This window comes from Macrobrachium rosenbergii, chromosome 1, assembly GCF_040412425.1.
Source record: "Macrobrachium rosenbergii isolate ZJJX-2024 chromosome 1, ASM4041242v1, whole genome shotgun sequence".
NCBI classification, from domain to species: Eukaryota; Metazoa; Arthropoda; class Malacostraca; order Decapoda; family Palaemonidae; genus Macrobrachium; species Macrobrachium rosenbergii.
In genome coordinates, this window is record NC_089741.1 from 49,861,154 (window position 1) to 49,882,067 (window position 20,914).

At 37.0% G+C, this 20,914-nt stretch overlaps 1 protein-coding gene across 1 annotated transcript in view; it reads left to right on the forward strand.

The window, feature by feature from the left end:
• The first annotated feature begins 12,658 nt into the window (after nucleotides 1–12,658).
• Ddrgk1 (DDRGK domain containing 1) overlaps nucleotides 12,659–20,914 on the forward strand; it is a 120,686-nt gene continuing 112,430 nt past the window's right edge. Inside the window, exons 1-2 of the mRNA XM_067101677.1 lie at nucleotides 12,659–12,972; nucleotides 15,726–15,867. The gene's annotated coding sequence lies outside the window, so the exon portion shown is untranslated. The remainder of the gene's footprint in view (nucleotides 12,973–15,725; nucleotides 15,868–20,914) is intronic.

Here is a 20,914-nt window from a genome sequence, read left to right on the forward strand (position 1 = left end):
TGAAATATTCACTAACATGTCTAGTAGAGGCAACGAACTTACCGAAGCCGGAGGTGTTAACACTTTATGGAGCTGACGTGACAGAAAGCAAGGCTTCTTTAGGCATCCTTTTATCGTCAGCTTTATAACTATGCTTTATTACGGCCTGTGACAGTAGCCCTCGTAACGAAAGCTCACAAATCCGTTACGGGTTAAAAGTAGGCTGATGTTTCGAATTATATAGTAAATCTGGGCCAGTTCAAAAGTTCGAAGAAACTATGATACTGAGGGGAAATTGTGAATGTCTGGATTACAATACTTTTTATCTATCTATGTATATATTTACCTACTCTTTAATTCATCTTTGTTTATTTATCTTTTTAGTTTTATCTACTCTGTTCCTGAAGAAGAGTATTTCGTATGTTAGCGACCATGCAGGCATGTTCACACGATTAATGATAATTGTAACGATGGTAATGAGACTAAGTAAAAAGGATGGTTCTTTATTGTTCAAATTATATTTTGGTGAAAATAACCTGGAAACATTGTCATCACCTAAGACGTCAGGTCATAAATTTGAATGAACTGAATGGTGTTCTTTTAAATTCTGAACGACGAAAAGACTAATAAAAAAGGAAAAAACAAGAAAAAAGAGACTCCATGCACAAGAAAAGATCGGTAGTAGCGTCTCTCTAAACGCCGAGTCTCAGGAAAGAGCACGTTTACTAGCGTCATTTTCCAAATTACCGCCAAACTTGGCGCTAAGTGGGCATTACTTCTTCTATATTGGTACAAGGTTGTAATCATGCATGTTCATTTCGGTAAGTTCACGCAAGCACAAACGTTACAGGATCTTATCCTTGCCGCCAGTATGACGTCATTGGTGTAACGTTTGACCACAAGATGCTAAATGATATTAAAAAAATGAAAGTGGAAAAGCTAACTAAGAGCATTGGTCTAAAAGTAGACATCAAGTAAAGGAAAGCTAAAGGGTATTGCATATGTTTATGCGTAGATATTACGCAAAATATAGGCTAGGTAATAATATCTTTCTAACGAAAACGCTAAGCAAAATGCTAATAGAGTTAATGTAATCCTAGTTGTATTGGGAAAAAAAGTTAAGTATAGCTTAGTTTTACCAGACCACTGAGCTGAATAACAGCTCCCCTAGGGCTGGCCCGAAGGATTAGACTTATTTTACGTGGCTAAGAACCAATTGGTATCTTAGTAACGGGACCTACATCTTCTTGTGGAATCCGAACCACATTATAACGAGAAATGAATTTCTATCACCTGAAATAAATTCCTCTAATTCTTCATTAGCCGGCCAAAGACTCGAACTCGGGCCTAGCGAGTGCTAGCCCACAACTCTAGCGACTCTCCCAAGGAGGAACTTAGTTAGATGTCCCTATGCATAACTCGTCTCTGGAAAATGGACATTGGTACTTTTTTTTGTCTTCAGCTTTCTTTAAAGTTCATTTACTTTGAATATAGCCCGTATAAATTGTAGGAGAGAGAGCTTAATAGTATTTTGAACCAAATAATTTTGTGCTCCAAAAAAATATATAAAACAAGATGACGCTTAGAAACGTGCAACAAACCAAACGAGTGCTATGACTGCTATGGGTCATATAGAGGCTCTAGAAACCAACGGGGTGAGTGAGTCAGTGAATGCTCAAGATATCTGGCAAAGGAATAACCCTCTCAGATGATAACAGACCTAGCTAGCGGTTAGAGCAATGGAGACCGTAGGAAGTTTTAAGAGACGGAAGCGTAGGGGAAGAGAACCGTAAAGATAACCAGCGTACATTGTCTTATCTCTGGACAATAAATGCGAGATTGGGAGGACTGACATGTGCTTTCGTCCGAGGACGAAAAGATGGTATGCGTTAAGTTAACTCGAGGGATATGTCCGAAATAATACTAGAGGAATAACGGGATGCATATTTCTGACATGTTGGAAGTACCTCGAACAAAGAAATGAGACTAACACTCGCGATAACAGCCGAGTTTCCCCTTGATACGAGATAAGTACTAAGGGGGAAAGACAACTAAGAACCAACCGAGTTGATGGAATAACAATGAGCAGTTGTTTTTGTCTGACATCAAAGTAACATCCAACTTTTAGTCAGTAGTTTTTGTAACTTTTGATATTTTCTCCAAGAGCGTAAATTAGATATGAATATATTTAGTAGTGGCAATATTTCACGGCATGATATTTCAGTTCTGCTGAGTCTAGTGTAAAGTGAATGAAATGTTGAATTCTGACTTTACTTAGCTGTATGATCGATTACTCTTTTTCCCTTCGTTATAAATATAAGTCTCTTCTTCACTTAAATGACAATTTCCTTGAATGACCAAGCTCAAGAGACTTCACTGAAGTGAACTGAATGCTGGATTAACCGCAGGGTGTTTACCTTATCCAGGCTAATGATAACGTTCAAAGGACGTTCCCAAGAGACTGGATAAACTTAGACTCCTTCCTGATTCCACGCAACTCGATAAGAGATATTAGTTCATGCGACTGGAAGACTGTTTATCATTATCACGTCTATTTACTATCTCTTTTCCCATTAATGGAATTGCGTCTCCGCCTCTGTCACTAAAGATGGAGGAGTCTCTGGGTTCGTTTTTTTCCCCTGCAACGAATAACGTCTACTCTTTTTTTTTCTTTGTCTTTTCTTTCTTTGTCTGTTTGTTTCCCTGTCTCTCCATCTTCATCTTGCCTCTTCAGTTCACTCAGATGATGAGTCTTCGATTATTGCCCCCTTTTTTTTCTCCCCATTTTCTTTGGGCGTCATTGTGGCTGTTGTTATTATTACTCCTCAGAAATCGATGCAGCCGTAGTAGTAGTAGCAGTGGTAGTAGTAGTAGTAGTAGTAACGGAAGGGGTGGGGGAGGTAGTAATGGCAAGGCTTTTAGTTGTTTACCTTGTTGTTTATAACCAGTTCGTTGTTGCAGTCTGGTTGCTGTTCTTCATATAATTTAACTACTCACCAAACAGCCCTGCCTTCGGTGTGATTGACTTCTTTTTAAATATAAACGACTAAAATAATTCACTCATTCTGTTGGCTCCCGGTCCTTATTGTGACTCATTGCCTCAATACCAGAGAGAGAGAGAGAGAGAGAGAGAGAGAGAGAGAGAGAGAGAGAGAGAGAGAGAGACTTCCATTTTCATTTAACTTTCTTAACCTCTTACTTCGCTTAGTACCATGATGATGCATCAACATATAAAGTCAATGTTTCCAGTTGCATTTTTATACATCTTAATAAAATACGTACCGCTCATCCAGTAAAAACAGCCCCTTAATAGTATCGTACCTGAATGAAAAAACTTAAACATTTCTCCTTCCTCCATCGTATAATCATATTTTACGGTATTCAGTTCGACGGGTCACGTACTGCCTTTTTTTTTTTTTTTTTGGATGAAAAGTACGAACTCTCTCTAAACTCTCTCTCTCTCTCTCTGTGAGAGTGCATGAATACCGAAGAAAATATGCCGTCAGTGCAGTGAAATATTACTGCTCGTACTGTCTAGTGACTAGCAAATCCATCTTGCACTGTACCCTCAAAACTCCATTTGTTAACACAAGGCAGTGGCATCTCGCATGAGAAAGTTCGGTGATAACGACCAGTGGAGTTTTAAAATCTAATCTGTGTCCCATTAAGGAGAATTGGTTGTTTTGCTTCTTTGCTGTTTTCTTATTCTGAAAATATTACACCTCGTTCATCTTTATTACCCTCTTTCGTTTGCTCCATACACCTCTTCATTTACCTGAGCTTCCCTCTTTTCACTTATGGTTTCTCTGTTACTTAGAACTATGGTTCTTCTATTACTCAGAATACTGCTATATCCCCGTAGGAGGGTAGTGCTGTCAGTGCATCTCATGAACGCACTTCAGGCATTACTTAAGGTTCTTTGCATCGTCCTTTGGCCCCTAGCTGCAACACCTTTCATCCCTTTTACTGTAACTCCGTTCATATTCTCTCTTCCATTTTACTTTCCACCCTCTTCTATTGACTCGTAGTGCATCTGAAAGGTTTTCCTCCTCTTACACCTTTTAAACCCCTTACTCTCAATTTTCCTTTCAACACTGAATGACCTCATAGGTCACAGCGCTTGGCCTTCGGCCTAAATTGTATATTTTATCTTTCTAGAAAATTGCTCAGCAGCATAATATTATTTTATTGCTTTTTCGTGATAAATGCCGTTCTTTAATGATAGCGATAATCAGCAGGTGCTTTGAATAATATCTTCGTAGTGGTTGCTACGTGTATACACTGATACTGGTTATCGTTTCGTGTCTAGGAGATAGGCCTAGGCTTAACATTTTTCCAAACAAAACCTGAGTCTTCTGTTCTGTATTCGTCAGTCCAACATATCACTTTCAAAAATGAAAGAGAACATACTTGGAAAAAATGGAGGAATGTGAAGTCTAGACTAATCGACGGAAGTAAAATATCAGATATCAGATTGACTACTCTGAAACTAGAATGCAATTCACGAAGACTAAGTAGCATCGCATGATAATAATAAATGCTAACATTCTAAAAGGCAGTTATATTTAAAGAGTATCACGTCTATTTTAAAAATTATATCTAAGAAATTATATTCTCTAGTGATGGCACACTTAACAAACTAAGAACAATTGGAAACTTCTGCAGAATATTTCCCGGAATTATTACCTGTCAAAATGATTGATCTGGCGCAAGAACGCTATTCACGGAGGAGCAGTGGCACAATACAAGTAAGAAAATGCTTATTTTTCTACCTGTCGTCTACATCTGCACTGGAAAACGCAGATTAATTTTTTAGGTGCATTGCTGCATGTTCGATGAGAATAACATTTCATCAGAACTATCGTTGTTTCAAGACGCAAAAATATTTCGAAAGACTTTCAGTGACCTGTAAACGGTCTTTTGATAAGACTGACGAAAGCTTTCTCATATTTATCCTCGTGGATTTAGACAAAGGAATAATCAGCAGGTGCTTTGAATAATATCTTCGTAGTGGTTGCTACGTGTATACACTGATACTGGTTATCGTTTCGTGTCTAGGAGATAGGACTAGCTTAACATTTTTCCAAACAAAACCACCTGAGTCTTCTGTTCTGTATTCGTCAGTCCAACATGTCCCTTTCAAAAATGAAAGAGAATATACTTGGAAAAAATGGAGGAATGTGCGAAGCCCTAGGCTAATCGACGGAAGTAAAATATCAGACATCAGATTGACTGCTCTGAAACTAGAATGCAATTCATGAAGACTAAGTAGCATCGATGATGATATGCGCAACATTAAAAAGGCAGTTATATTTAAAGAGTATCACGTCTATTTTAAAAATTATATCTAAATTATATTCTCTAGTGATGGCACACTTAACAAACTAAGAACAACTGGAAACTTCTGCAGAATATGTCCCGGAATTATTACCTGTCAAAATGATTGATCTGGCACAAGAACGCTATTCACGGAGGAGCAGTGGCACAATACAAGGAAGAAAATGCTTATTTTTCTATCAGTCGTATACGTCTGCACTAGAAAACGCAGATTAATTTTTTAGGTGCATTGCTTCATGTTCGATGAGAAGAACGACATTTCATCAGAACTATCGTTGTTTCAAGACGCAAAAATATTTCGAAAGACTTTCAGTGATCTGTAAACGGTCTTTTGATAAGACTGACGAAAAGCTCTTTCTCATATTTATCCTCGTGGATTTAGATTAAAGGAATAGATAGCATTTTTTATGGGCACATTTATATATGTACATATACATTTATATATGTACATATATATATATGCATATATATATATATATATATATATATATATATATATATGTTATATACATATATATACATATATATATACGCCTTTTTCCATACATCGGCTGTGTCTCAACAGTATTAGCTCTCCCAATCTCAGCAGAACAATTAGAGGAATTTATTTCTGGTGATAGAAATTCATTTCTCGCTATGATGTTGTCCGGATTCCACAATAAGCTGTAGGTCCCGTTGCTAAGTAACCAACAGGTTCTTAGCCACGTAAAATAAGTCTAATCCTTCGGGCCAACCTTAGGAGAGCTGTTAATCAGGTCAGTGGTCTGGTTAAACTAAGGTATACTTAGGATCAGTTGCTTGTCCTACTCTCTCATCCACTGGGTTACAACCCACCAGAGCTGACTTACTAGTAAGTATATAATTCACCGCTGAGGTTAACAGATGCACAATGGTTTTTTGTCAGAGCATGTCCATTCGGCAATCCTCGCCCGGGATACGAACCTGGTCCTCTTATTTGATACACGAAAATTATACTGATTACACATACACACTTATATGTATAACATATGTATATTACAATATACTATATATATATATATATATATATATATATATATATATGTATATATATGATCATATAATATACAAATATCGCTTAATATCATGATCATGACGCTACAAATATCGCTTAATATCAAATCCGCTACCTGGGGAATTATCCCCGAAGGGGAATTTATAAGTGATAAATGGACGGCACTGCTGAGTCTCGATCCCACGACACAGACGCGCATCCAGCGAATCCAGTCGACGCTAACCACTGAGCTATCAAGAGAGGTATAAGTTAACGCCGAGTCTGGTGTACTTTATTTACCACATCGAGAGCGGGGAATTGTACTTAGCTTCGGCATTAACCCTCGACCATGATAGTTCTTTGGTACGTTTGGAACACGCAGCTCTTTTTATGACGTTTTCTTATCACACCGTGATTTATATACGATCATGAAGCTACAAATATCGCTTAATATCAAATCCACGCTACTCGGGAATATCCCCGATGGGGAATTATCACCGAAGGGGGCATTTATAAGTGATCGTATATAAATCACGTGTGATAAAAATGTCATATATATATATATATATATATATATATATATATATATATACATACATACCTATATATATCATATTATTTATATAGACACACACACACACACACAACATATATATATATAGATATATATATATATATATATATATATATATATATACATATATACTCTATATATATAATCTTAGCAGTTAATGAAATATGAAACAACAGCAAAGAGAAACACATGAAAAAGAGAGTTCCTCGAAATTTCCCATTGACAACCGTACGCTCAGCACTGCCTTTCAAGAATGTTTAGAAGGGTTTTCTTTTATGTTCAGACTTGGAGTCTCCCATGACATAAGCTTAGGCATCATCCGGCTTCGCCAGCAAGTATTTTATGTCGTCATGGCAACGGGGAAAAATCCGCTGCTGGTCGAGTCTTTTTCTCATAGAAATTTTTTTTTGTTTTCGGTTGGGTGTTTTTAGCCCGTTTTATTTTCTTTTACGGCATGCTGAACTGGAGATTTTTTTTCTTATGTCGAGGGGGTTAGACTCTAGCTTTTCATTAAATTAGCGTCGTGTTACGATGCTTTTTCTTGGCATGTGAATTAAAGGATCTGCAAGAAAAAAGGCAGGAAGGAGTTTCAACCATATCCGTATCCACGGTGGAAATCTTTGATTAAATATGAGTCTAGGGCGTGGTTTCGAGTTGGCTTCCTGAGCTTTGCTGTAATCACTATCTAAGTTCAGAAAGGCAAAGTTCATATAATAAGAATATAAAGGATCAGCAGGAAATAAAAAAGGGGAGGTAGGAGTTTCAACCAAATTCGTATCTACGGTGGAAATCCTTGGTCAGATATGGGACAATAAAAGTTGGTTTCCATTGTTCTGCTTTTATCGATATCTAAGTCCAGAAAGGCAAAGTCCATATAAAAATATAAAGGAGTTGCAAAAAAAAAAAAAAAAAAAAAGAGAAAGGAAGGAGTTTCAACCAAATTTGTATCTACTATGGAGTCCTCGATTGAATATGAGACTAGAGTTTGGTTTCGTTTTGGCTTCCAGTGCTCTGCTGAAATCTCTATCTAAGTTCAGAAAGGCAAAGGTCATACGAGAATATGAAAATATGCGGGAAGATTATGCCGAATTGTTTTCTAATAAGGCTTCATGTCCTCATGTACCAATCGTAGCTGTAATTTTTCCTCAAAAATCTACGACGATAGCTTATGGACTCATGTCTATTCTATGTCTTAATAAAATGAGGGGGTAAGAATAAGTTAAAGTTTCACAACTTGCAAAATACAAAGTATAAGGGGGAACTGAATAAAGTTATTTTAGTGAAGGATCTTATTTAAAAAAAACGGTTAGGTGAAGTATTTGGAAGGGAAGAAGTAGTGCATACAAACTGTAAGTTGTGAATTGAACGCTCTTATTAGTACCATAACCTAATGCCACCCAAAACTATCACAATTTTATTGCAAAATATAATACTAATAAGTATACTTTGCTCTTGTATATACCGTAAAATGACTTATAGCTCATCTGTCCAATGTATAGCAAGCTCTTGAAATTCCAAAGCAATCATTTTCAAATCATGTCTGTCACTTCCTTAATAATACCTTGACTTGAGTTATCAAGATTCGTAGCATTACCTTTTCTGTTAGAATTATAACTCAATCGCAAAACAAAGTATTCTTTTACCTCAAGGTTTCAAAATGTATTTGCTAATATACTGGATACTTCTAAAAGCGCTGATTGTTAAATTTACAGGCTATGCATTCTGTCTACCCCTGCCATTACGAAGACAATGAATTGCTAAAATGAGACCTAAAAGGCTCGTTCATTCACTGTGCTGTAAAATTGTTGAACATCTAATAAACAGTCACTGATGTCGAAGCCTGCAAGTGCTATTAGTACTAGTATTGGTACTATAATGATGAGAAATGAGAGACGGAGGAAGGCCAACAGCTTTAGAGAGAGAGAGAGAGAGAGAGAGAGAGAGAGAGAGAGAGAGAGAGAGAGAGAGCGTGCAAGGAAGAAATGGAAAACGGGACAAACCGCGGAAAACCGAACTACAAGTGAAGCAAGGACAAAAGCCATGCACGAAGAAAAAAATCCGAATGGAGTTGGAACATTTACCTTGTATTCTCTCTCTCTCTCCCTCTAACCCTTTCAGCGTTCCTGGCCCATTCATAAAATTTTCATAGTAACAAATGGACTCGTAGCTTTACAATTTCATTTTCTGCAATTTCCTTGATTGAGGATCTTGCCATAGGATTCCTAATTCTCCTACTGTGTCGAGTAGGAAAAGCACAGAACAAAGTAAACTCAGGGCCAACGAATAATCATAATAAATAAATATAATTATAATAATGCGCCTGTATATATATAATTATAATTATAAGCTTGTCTATATATGTATATGTATGAGTGTGTGTTATTAGATATGTCTCTCTCTCTCTCTCTCTCTCTCTCTCTCTCTCTCTCTCTCTCTCTCTCTCTCTCTATATATATATATATATATATATATATATATATATATATATATATATACATACATACATACACACACACACACACAGAGAGAGAGAGAGAAGAGAAGAGAGAGAGAGAGAGAGAGAGAAGACAGACGATCTTACACCCGGACGAAAAAGGTTTTTTGAGTAAGTTTGAAGTGAGGCAGTGCTCTTCTGAATGGCGTCTGAGGCCTCTTACCAAACCCTTTATATTCATCTAAATGGTTCAATTTGGGATATGAGATGATAGAAGAGAAGAAGAAGAAGAAGAAAAAAGGAGCCCGACAAGCTGACTCAGAGCTCTTCAAAACTTACTTCCCGTCAGTAGTAGTATCTTTTGCAAAAAGGGGTATAAGAATTCTTCCCCAACTTATCACTGTATTTCATCCGTTGCTTGTCCATCACTGTATATACATACATACACAACCCCCACACATATATATATATTTTACATATATGTATGTATATATATATATATATATATATATATATATATATATATATATATGTATATATGCTGGGCGAACATTGCTTCAGGCAAAACGATTTTAGATATTTCCAGTCAGCAGCAGGAAAGATGTATGATGTGGCTGCTGTGTATTTGTGGTCCTCTGTCATGGATTTCGAAAACTGGAGTCGTGTATTGTGGGTGTTCCCCATTTATGAAAAACTGAACCTTCGTTATTCTTTTAAAAGAATTACATGTCCAAAATGCCTCATAGTCCAAAATCATATTATTTAAAATAGAAATTCTTGGTCAGGTTGTGTTGTAAGATGTTAACCTATGCATAAAATATTTCTGCTTTAACGAATAATAAGATTAAAATAAATAACTATACTTCAAGCAGTTATCGCTAGACCAATATCTGCCAGTAATTTGTCAGTTTAAATTCTGCAGTGATAATATTTAATTCTGTAAATTCAAATACCAGGCCAGCCTGCAGTTAGCACAAGAAGTTTATCAACATCTGGTTCCTTTTCATACAGTTGCTTTGAATATACTAGTAAAGCACAAGACATCACTGTCAACTAAATATCGTAGCACACTTGGTCGAGAGTTAAGGTGTCTGAACCGACGCATGCATAGAACATTTCATCTGCTCGTGTCTTAGTTACAGGGTTATTGAACTTATTGTCCAACAGTGAGGAGCTCTTGGAGCAGGGGTCAAGAGTCCTAGCTGGCATATGGACAGCTTAGCCTAAACGACGAGTGTGCACCCGGCCTGACAGCAAATAACTCTTCTGGGTATAGAAGCTGTGCAGCTGACGTCCACGATCAAGTGATCCAAATGGTATAGAGCTGAAATGAATAGAGATAGAATTTAGGCCAAGCGCCGGGACCTATGAGGTCATTCATCGCTAGAACGGAAATTGACAGTAAAAGGTTTGAAAGGTGTAACAGGAAGAAAACCTTGCAGTTGCACTATGAATCAATTGTTAGGAAGGGGTGGAAAGTAAGATGGAAGAAAGAGAATATGAAAGGAGGTACAGTAAAAGGAAAGAAAGCAGTTGCAGCTGGGGGCCGAAGGCACGCTGCAAAGAACCTTAAGTAGTGCCTATAATGCACGGCATGACGTACACTGACGGCACTAACCCCCTACGGGAAGGTAAATATACAGTTCAGCAGTGTTCAAAAGTGTTTTCTGTTCATTTCTGGCCATACCTAGAACCGCTTTTGTTAAGAATTTTTCTTAATTTCTGAAATGGATCCATTAGATTGGCATGATTTTTTGGGTTTTGCATTTGTGTTTTGGTTTTCAAATATAGGAAGTTCTTCCTTAATAATGTATCTTAGATGTATACTTGTCTTTATACGTCATGAGCTATGGATCTGCAGATGTTCAGAATATTTTTCAGTTCAGTAACGCAGTGGTTTTGTTTTCAAGTATACAGTTCTTTTGAAATGCTTAATTTTCTTGGAACGCGTTTTATTTTTAAGGTAGCTTGGTATAACAGCAGTATTGTTATGAGTTATCTTTTGGGCGGAAAAATAAGTACATTAAAAACATCCATTCCTCACTAAAAAAAAAAAAACCTTCCGATACATACCGAATATCTGAAAATAACGTGAACGATTACCTCACTCTCGAACGATCGTGCTCGTAACATCGAAAAATAACCACGTAACCACTGGTTGTTTTGTGCTCAGCCTTAAGGCCGTCACTAACGTTCAGAACTTCAGTTACACCTGCACAGTCGGTCTTGCAGGCAAACCTTCACAAGTCACCACAAAACTCCGCAGTCCTCGGTAGCAGCCATGGCGTCAGCAGACAGTACTCTGGCCGTTGTAATTGGCTTGCTGATAGCATAAAAAAAAATTCATAAACGTCCAGTGAAAGAGTGGTTAATGAAAACGAATTCAATACTCCCATGTGAATTTGTTAAAAGTTTGAATTTGGCACCTGGGACTTTTATAATGTTTCTTGAATATTTTATGAATGAAGGAAGAATTCCCTGGCAAGACAATTGTGTTAATTTAGTAATTGTTTTCATTTCAAAGTTGACATACTCTACAGTGTATAGGCCTAATATTGTTTTTCTCTGTTTCATTAAAATGCTTAATGCCGATTTATTTTCATTTTAAGAATGACTTTATGATGTATTACGACGAGTGAACATCCTTAGTTTACTACTGTTCCTTTGTTTCATTTGTGTTGATTAGTCTAATTTCATTTCAGAGCTGGCTTACATGGCAAGTGAGCAGTGAATAACCATACATAGTTTACTATTTTTTTTTCATCAGAAAGAATATTTTTTTCTCATTTTAAAAGTGAATTGCATATATGATGTATATCATGAACAGACGCATTTAAGCCTATTCTTGTTTTACATAATATCGTCATAATGAATATTTATTTAAAAATGACTTGCAGATATGGTTTATAACCCCGAATTAACATACATAGGCTTAATCTGATACTATAACCTTTGGATTTACTTGCCCAAGCAGTCTTGTTCATACAGATTTCAATGAAATATACAAGACATTCAAGAATGATGCTTCCACTTTCAACCTTCATTATACACAATTATTTTTCACGTGGAAAATTGCAAAATTAAATATATATTCTGACGTTCACATCAGTTATATAAAAACAAGTAAATCCGATACATTATTAATTTAGATATAAACACTTTTAAATTTAATAATTAAACTCAACATTCTACTCCTGACTGGTACATACTACTCGTCCGGAAACGGAGAGCGAATCGAGTTACTGAGCCAAAAACATTGCCTCCAGTACATTAACGTTGAAGTGCGCATGCGCATCTGTTTGGCGGGAGGCAGTTAGACGGAGATGCGCTATTTGGTCAGGTCGCCTGCGCAGGCGGGAAAAACTGTGCAGGTTGTTCGCATTTACGTTCAGTTTTGCTTGCACAGGCCGACTGTGCAGGTATAACAACGTTAGCGGGCGCCTTAAGGCTTGTCGAATCGACTGGGAACGAAGCTTAGCTTGGCTTTCTATTGTTACTTTAAGTGTGGAGAGGAAATTTGCAAGCACTTGGTGATCTGGTGTAAAAGGAGCGTCCTTCTAAAAAAATTGGTAATTTAAACATGGGTCTTGAATGGAAACGGCAGTTCTGATAGCTGTACATAAGTTTACTTTGATGGTAAGTGAGAATTTCTGTTGCCTTCTAAGCGGTTTGCAGTTGGTACCTGCTTAGAATAATATTTGATTATTGAGAAGGTATTGTAGTACGATGTTTTGGAAAACTGACAAAACTGTAAACAAGTAGGCTAGGCCTAGGCATATTGGTAGGATATGCTACTTTTGTGTAACGGAGTCAAGATATGTAGGTTTAGGCCTACTGGCCATTATTAAATAAATGCTCTGCTGCTGTCACGGAGTCTCGCTGGTAGAGTATAACGAAGTTGCTAGTCAAAGTTGCCAGTCACACCCACCCATAACTTCGTCATTTTTCAGAGCTTGCCCCGTAAATTTTTAATAATTTCTTACAATTTCCCAAGTATTTTCAGTATGTTTGTCTTTCCACCTCATTATTTACCACAACTTTTCTTCGTTGTAGATTTCCATCGCAATTGTGTAGTTACCTTATACGGGTTATTTGTTTTTAGTTTGATGTGCCGGCTAACAGCAACATATGGTCGACTGTAAAACGGTCACACTAAAATACCAGCTGGGGTGAAGTGGAGGGGAAATCCCATGAACAGTATATCTCGGACAACAATGACAATGACAGGTATATATCATAACCTAACCTAATTACCTTTGGGGTTTAATGGGAGGCGGGGCGGCCAAAGCCAAAAGGGCAGTAATTGATAAAAGCTATAAGGGTGAAAAATCTGAGCAGATGGTAGCATATTAGGCTAAGCATAAACGGAAAATAAAGAATGATGAATATGGCGACATTTATCCACAAATTATGAATTATGTCATACAAGTATCTCGGTAACTATACATTGCCAACAGAAGTCATATAATATAATAGCAATTGTGATTGACGACAACCGATAAAATACAGAAATGGTCTGTTGCCTAGGGCATCTGGTGTAATAATACCGTCAGGCTCACTATATTCCTGTCTGAATGGGACTTGCCCGAATGGCACCATTGTATTTCACATAAATACTTGATGATCCGAGTGAAAGCATATATAATAACCCAGACTTCCCCTTCCATTTCATATTGTCTGTTAATAAGGCTACCTACTTGAGAAAGTGAAAATTATACCGGAAAGTTCAAAAGTAAATTGCACGGCAGCCAAATTCACTCTTGAAATTTCATACAGAACATTCTTATGTATATTGCATGAATTTTAATGCAGACTGGAATAAATGACTTTAAATATATGCTAGATGAAACATAATTACTAGCATTTTCCAAAGACTTGATCCTACTCCAAATGTATTGGTGAAAGTACCGTGCGTTAAACCGTTGATTTAAACTTGATTTATTCCCCTTACAGTTTAGTTCATCCCATCCCTCTAGCTGAAGATGCTCTACATTCTCATGTCACAATGATATATTGCTTTTTGTTTTTCTAAATATTTCCACCCTCACCCAGTATTTATTTTTCTATTTTCAGTGTCCTGTAATCAGTTCCTGAGAGATACCGATTAGATACCTCTGAAGGTTCTGTCACAGTTTTTTTCCAGGGTCTTTTTATGCCTTGCGGCCAACAGCCTTACTAAATGCTGTATGTGCATGTTGTCACACGGGTAGAACCGTATCTGCCATAGGCAGGCATTCTGCTGTCTTCAGTTGGTTTAGTACCACGCATTTTGCCGAGTAATGATAAACATTTTTCGCCATTCTTCCTAAGCATATAAAGATGCCAATGTTTGGCTTGCAAGATGACTGACATGAGCGAATTTGCTCTTCTTGCAAGATTAGCATCTTTGTGCAAAATGGGGGGGGGGGGAAGCCGGTAAAGGATACCCTGAAATGTACCTTAGTCTCATAAATAAAAATTGCGTCTAATTTTATTTGGTATATTATATTGTATAGATTTCTCTGAGCTGCTAAACACATAGCTCATATTCATTCTATTTGATCTTAGTGCTTGCATGTGAGTCTTTTTGAAATGATAAATTGTCAAGTAAATGGTCGAGAGCCGTAGCTTTGGCTCGGTGGCAGTTCGTTTTGCCTCCCCTCATAGTTTAACTAATTGATTTTTATTATTTCAAAGTTTTGTTTTTTTGTAGAAATAGTCTTTAGAACATGTTGATAACTACGTACTTCTAATTTTAGTATAATTTGTTCCAGTTTTGCGTTTAAATGTATGGAAAATACATTAATACCATTAATACGTTCTGTATAAAAATAGTTTGTATCCGAAGCCTATGTCAAGACGTTGACTTCAGCAACTGTGCTATTTGCATTTGGACCAAAGAACAAATTTTTTCAGTCTCAACTAGGTACTACTATTAACAGGCATAAAATACATTAAAGGTAAAAATTTATTAGATAATCTTTCATTCGGATGACGAGTAATTATATGAAATGTAGCCATGCTATCCGGACAAGTTACATTCACCTTACATCAGCAAGCCTGCATTTTTAGCTAGAATAAAAAATTAAGAGCGTATAGTTCATGGTTAGCAGTACTGTAACTAAATTTTGCCTTTGCCAGAAGTGCAGATGAACATATTCCTGATATTTGAACGGCATGAAATTGTGCAAATCCCTGAAAAATGCCCAAATATGAAATTACAGATTTCAAATTCATCACTTCAAAACTGTAATTTTCACTTTTTATTTCTCGAAATTACGTAGCCTGTCATATCAGACTTGATATTTTCAGGCTGTGTGAAATCTTTAAATATGCAGTCTCGGTAGTGTAATAGATTTTCATTGTAATAGATTTCACTGTATTCACTCATTTTCATATTCTCTTTCTAGGTGAAACGAATGACAACAACGCCCTTCCACCAGATCATGTTCCATCAGTGATTCTAGTCTTATCACATCCAGAAAAGAATAAGGGAGGAGGAATTGTCTAGTTCATACTCTGCAGTGACAGCGAAATACACCGAGTGAAAAGGTAAGAAGTCCTTTATTTTGAGTCGAGTAACTCTTGCCACCGACTGTATGTATCGTCCGTCTCCCGGACTCATTGTGTGTACCAGCGATACGTGGCTGCCTCAGCAACCCTGTTTTCGTCAGTCATGTCACAATTTTGTTTGAACACAATGACGACAAAATAAAGCCAGATATGTAGTATTTTTCATTTCTGGGCTAACGTCATCAGAACACGAACGGTATTCATCAACACATTCCCAATTTGGTAATCTATATAATCTTTATGCTTTACACCGCATAACAGGCAATTGTGTTTTCCTTCTTTTCTGAAAGAGACCCTGTCTTGAAATGCAAAGTACGCCTAAGCGGACGCATTTAGCTGAAATCAAAACGAAACTAAATCTTTCAGATTGCTTTCAATGCACATTAATAGGAACAAAGACTTTTTGGACATTTTCAAATGCTGATTCCAGTAGGCCATCAAGCTGCAAAATGCTGATATGCCTCTAGACCAGGAGTTCCTAACCTTTTTAAGCTGATGAGCACTCACGTGTTTTCTGGGTGACTGTGAGCACCACAATAATTTTATAGTGTGGGAATTCAGAAGCAGTCCAATCAGTAAGTGAAAGATTTACTCTTTGTTTATTTAAGGGTAACAAAAATTTTTAATTACTTGCACTGAAGATTCAAAAATGAATTTTTACTGCTTGGGTGTTCATTCAAAGTTACCGACATTCACCAGTCAGGCATATTTTACACAACTGTCATAGATTTAGCGGCGCACAATGATTCTCAGGTAATACATTTACCTCCTAAGTCAGATTGTATTGATATCTAAAAATGTAACTAAATGAGTTTTATTGTTTAATAACAAACTAAAACATACGTTTGCTTATTATCAGTTATATTCCTCATTACGTTAATGTTGTGATATACGTGGAAAACTACAAAGAAAAATAGAAAACAAATAAAATTCATAGGAAATATTATTTCCTGAATACTGATACACAAGCTAATAATTTCAAATATTGGGTATTGGAAACAAATAAATAAAAGTCCACCTCTCCGCTACTTTGTGGATTCAGTGAGAACCCTGATGCTGAACTGCTTTGGCTAGCTTTTACATATTTGCCTCATCACTGTTTGCCAAAAGGAACTCGCAGGCAGTGTTCAAGGCGGTCCTAGCTGAGTGCAGCAGTCAGAACAATGGTCCGGTGACCTATACCCATTTATTGCTGGATGCCTCAATTATTCGTAACATGTTCTTCACGTTACCGTAAAGTTCCCCGTCCTGATAACCACTCTTGGTCTAATCTACCTTGTTAAAATTCCAGTAAAGTTCCCCGTCCTGATAACCACTCTTAGTCTTATCTACCTTGTTAAAATTCCACAGTTAAACTGACGCTTTGCAGCTGGACAGTCACAAACCATCTGTCACTGTCACGTGCTGATCGTGTCCAGGTTAGCCTCTCTCCACCTGTCCCGTCCGAAGGGTTACCAACTCTCATGAATGAAACGTGCCAAATCTACACACACACACACACACACACACATATACGAAAAAGGCGGAAGGGTATTTTAAATTCAGAATGAGGCCTACGAAGAGTTGGTGCTCGCGAGCACGATTTTAATAACGGAAGAGCACTGCCAGACCATGAGAGACCTCTAGAGGTGCTCGCGAGCAGGTTGGAACCCCTGCTCTAGACTTATAGGGGCTTTTAGTGCTTTGCCAGTGAAATGAGACTATTACCTCCAGGGTATGAACAAATTCGAGGGCAAAGTACTTTTTTTATTTCTGGGTAATCAAAGTACATTTCGATACGCAGAAATACACACTCACACATATACATACATACTACAATGTGTATGGATTTTGTAAAGGTAATTGGAATTATCCATGAACGAAGTAATTGCAAAGTTAATGTGTTGATGGGGTATAGTTAAGTGAATTTGTAGTAAATACAGGTGGGCTACAAGTGAATGGTATTTCATACTTGCTGTTGTCTTCTCATAGATTTTATAATAAAGGGGATAGAAATGGAAGCGGCTCAGATTGGAATAACGATAGAAACTTGACAGACAATGTGTAGTAACCGTTCTGTTGTTTGTTCCTAAAGATGCTGTTGTTAAGAGGAACGGCTTCATGTAATCAACATTGTGTTGATTACATATATGTATTGCAATAAATATATACATATATGTATATGTATATCTATTATATATATATATATATATATATATATATATATATATATATTATATATATAATATATATATATATATATATATATATATATATATATATATATATATATATATATTGTGTGTGTGTGTGATACTATTGTCAAGAGGAACGGCTTCATGCAGTCAGCATTGCGTTGATTACTTATATGTATATATGTATGCATATGCGTGTGTGTGTGTATGTGTGTATTTTTGCATGTGTATATGTATTATAAACGCTAAAAAATAGTGCTATCATATGCAGTATATCCTTCTATATTATTACTCCTTCCAATTGAATTCATTCTTCATGAAGTCAAATGAACAGATAATTGGCAACTGCGTTATGATGGAGCTATAATTCAAGTTGTTTATCTTAACTATCAATATGGGGGCAATCTGTACTCTTTTTTTTTTCCTGTTCCAGTCATATGCAACTGATAGGTGCTCGGGGCTGATATTGACTGGATGAGAACTGAATGATCCTCTCCTTGACCTCAATATCATATCTTCCCTAATTAGCGAGTGGTTCTCTGCATTCGTTGCCTGGCAACCAACCTCGTCTCTTGCGTAACGAGCGACGCCTCTGCGTTTCTGCGTACGTCCGCGGCAGTTTGGATCGTCTGAATTACATTGTATTCTTTTCCTTTCAGTGCGTTATGAACTGATACATTTCATAAAATTCATGTTTCGCCGTGGTTCTTGTCTTGCCTGTTCGTTTGTCAGTTTAATGACTCCATTTAATCATTTATGAAATTATATGTTACATGACATTTATATTTCGCATTGGTCGTATTATCTGTTCGTTTGTCAGTTTAATTACTCCATTTAATGCGTTATAAACCGATACATTTCATGAAATTCATGTTTTCTGTTGTGGCTCCCTTATTATCAGTTCTTTTGTCAGTTTAATAACTCCATTTAATTCTTTATTAGCTGATACATATAGAATTCATGTTGCATTGTGGTTCTTGTATGCTGTTTGTTTAACATTCTCCGTCTTGCTGTAACTTAAATGTCAATGCCCCTGCCATTTTGATCGTTATGAATTCATCTTATGAATGACAGATTTATAAATTTCAATACAATCTTGTTTACTTCAGGATCGTTACTTTTCCTAACACTGATATACAGCTAACTCGGGCATGTTGCTAGTTTCCGAACAGCGAGTTTGCTTCATTCCTGACAATGATCATGATTGTAATAAATTCCCCAAGCATATAATGAAATTTGATAAGGATGTTAATGCGAGGAAACCCATTAATAAGCATAGTAACAATCATCAAACTACAACAAGAATGAAATAACACCCAAGGCATCAAAGGAGGTAGACTGTGTGTGTTCGTCCTTCAAAGGAGGCTTATTAAGCCATAGCGTCGTTGGCATGCTTTGTTGACGTTACTAGTTCTGACGGAGGCCGCGTTGAGTGATTTTGATGTGAGGACAAACACTTCGGTGTGTCTCCTTTCATTATTTTTGAATGCTGAAGCCAATGGGATGGGCCCTTATCAAGGCCAGATGCTATGAAAAAAAAAGAAGCTAGAAAGTCGATTACACAGAACGCTTCTTTTCCTGTACCTCCGTTCATATTTTCTTTCTTCCATCTTACTTTCCACCCTCTCCTAACAATTGTTTTTAGTGCAACTGCGAGGTTTTCCTCCTGTTACACCTTTCAAACCTTTTTACTGTCAATTTCCGTTTCAGCTCTGAATGACCTCATAGGTCCCAGCGCTTAGCCATTCGCCTAAATTCTATATTCTGTAGACTGAACGCTGATCTTTGCTGTAGCAGTTATAGGTTAACTGTACCAGTGATTGTCCGGTTTTTGTGAGAGAAAACGGTTGGAAAAATTATTAGCGTTTGAATCGCCTTTTCAGCCGAGTGAAAATGTCGAGAGTCATAAAGGTCTGAATACGGGATACGTGAGAATTCGTGAGAGTTCATGAGAATTCGTGAGCAACAGATGTGTAGGATAAAGATAACTATTTTCTCCTTTCTTCGTTGAATCTAACGTTGTTTGGGCCTCAATGTGACCCGTTTCCCCTCACGCTAGGCTTCTGAGTTCTAAAGTAGGTTTCATTATCATTCACTCAAAACAAAATGATAATCACCGACAGAGCTCCACGCTCCCAGCTTCCCCACCCACCGCTATCCACCAACATCCCCTCCCCCCAAACTCCCACCTCTCCTAAAAAAAGGAAAAGTTTTCCCAACACAATGAAAAACAAATAACCATGCACTGAATAACATTACTGCGTCCGGTTTTGTTCCTATGGCATATAAATGGGACAGGAAAAAAATGCTGCTGGCTGAAAGGTGCTCTTCATTTATTATTTATAGGTTCATCACAACTCCCATAAAATGGTGACTATGAACACAATTGCCTCTCGCCATCATAGTTGCAGTGTATGATGATGGCTGCTGCAAACGAGGGTTTTGTTTAACGACGCCCTTCATGCACTGTGAGAATAAATGGGAAAATAAATTAAACTAATATCTCTTCAGAAAGCTTTTTGTTATTAGCGTAACTAATAAAGGGACGCTCTCTCTCTCTCTCTCTCTCTCTCTCTCTCTCTCTCTCTCTCTCTCTGATTTGGTGGGGAAATTGTACTCTGGCATGCTCGAGTATTAGAGAATCTGATGCTCCAGTTTTTTTCTTTTTCGTGACGTCTCTGACGTCTAGTTTGTTCGTAAAGGTCATAATATGTAAGATTATGTTCTTAATTTGTTGATTTTTAAGCAAGATTTTAACACATTTACTGTACGTTTTGTTTATACGTGTGTTTGTGTACATGAATTGCCACTGTAAACTTGTATGCGTGCAGATATATTGGTTCATATTAGCT